Consider the following 1575-nt stretch of genomic DNA (forward strand, 5'->3'; position numbering starts at 1 on the left):
TCGCTCCGTTTAGCCAAAATAACGAACTTTAGGTGCGCTCCGAAATATTTCAAAGTCCCAGCGGCGTATTGCTTCGCCTCTTAGAACCGATTAGTCGAAAATTTTAACAATCATATTTTTGCATTCTGTACCGTGGATCGATCGTTAAACGCTATTGAACTAACGTCCGTGATGGTATAAATGCAGATTTTCGCTCCGTTTAGCCAAAATAACGAACTTTAGGTGCGCTCCGAAATATTTCAAAGTCCCAGCGGCGTATTGCTTCGCCTCTTAGAACCGATTAGTCGAAAATTTTAACAATCATATTTTTGCATTCTGTACCGTGGATCCATCGTTAAACGCTATTAAACTAACGTCCGTGATGGTATAAATGCAGATTTTCGCTCCGTTTAGCCAAAATAACGAACTTTAGGTGCGCTCCGAAATATTTCAAAGTCCCAGCGGCGTATTGCTTCGCCTCTTAGAACCGATTAGTCGAAAATTTTAACAATCATATTTTTGCATTCTGTACCGTGGATCCATCGTTAAACGCTATTAAACTAACGTCCGTGATGGTATAAATGCAGATTTTCGCTCCGTTTAGCCAAAATAACGAACTTTAGGTGCGCTCCGAAATATTTCAAAGTCCCAGCGGCGTATTGCTTCGCCTCTTAGAACCGATTAGTCGAAAATTTTAACAATCATATTTTTGCATTCTGTACCGTGGATCGATCGTTAAACGCTATTGAACTAACGTCCGTGATGGTATAAATGCAGATTTTCGCTCCGTTTAGCCAAAATAACGAACTTTAGGTGCGCTCCGAAATATTTCAAAGTCCCAGCGGCGTATTGCTTCGCCTCTTAGAACCGATTAGTCGAAAATTTTAACAATCATATTTTTGCATTCTGTACCGTGGATCCATCGTTAAACGCTATTAAACTAACGTCCGTGATGGTATAAATGCAGATTTTCGCTCCGTTTAGCCAAAATAACGAACTTTAGGTGCGCTCCGAAATATTTCAAAGTCCCAGCGGCGTATTGCTTCGCCTCTTAGAACCGATTAGTCGAAAATTTTAACAATCATATTTTTGCATTCTGTACCGTGGATCCATCGTTAAACGCTATTGAACTAACGTCCGTGATGGTATAAATGCAGATTTTCGCTCCGTTTAGCCAAAATAACGAACTTTAGGTGCGCTCCGAAATATTTCAAAGTCCCAGCCGCGTATTGCTTTGCCCCGAAATTTTTCAAAGTTCCAGCGGCGTGTTGCTTTCAAAGTGCCTCCCTCTAAATACCGATCGGCAGGCCGCTAGGTCGGCGACGCACGGGCTTACGCCCAGGCGTATACGGGGGCAAATCGCCGTGAGAGCGTGCGATTTTGACTTTCGCAATAAGATAGTCTCCTTTATGAAAAGGAGCGTACACGTCTCCCAAAAAAAAAAACAGTTTCATCACGATCAATGTAGTTCTTGATCGAAATGTATCATAGGACGAAGATTTTATCGAAAAGTACGAACTTTGGCGACGCATCGAAATTTTTCAAAGTTCCAACGGCGTGTTGCTTTCAAAGTGCCTCCCTCTAAATACCGATCGG

This window comes from Osmia lignaria, unplaced genomic scaffold (genome assembly GCF_051020975.1).
Source record: "Osmia lignaria lignaria isolate PbOS001 unplaced genomic scaffold, iyOsmLign1 scaffold0043, whole genome shotgun sequence".
NCBI lineage: Eukaryota > Metazoa > Arthropoda > Insecta > Hymenoptera > Megachilidae > Osmia > Osmia lignaria.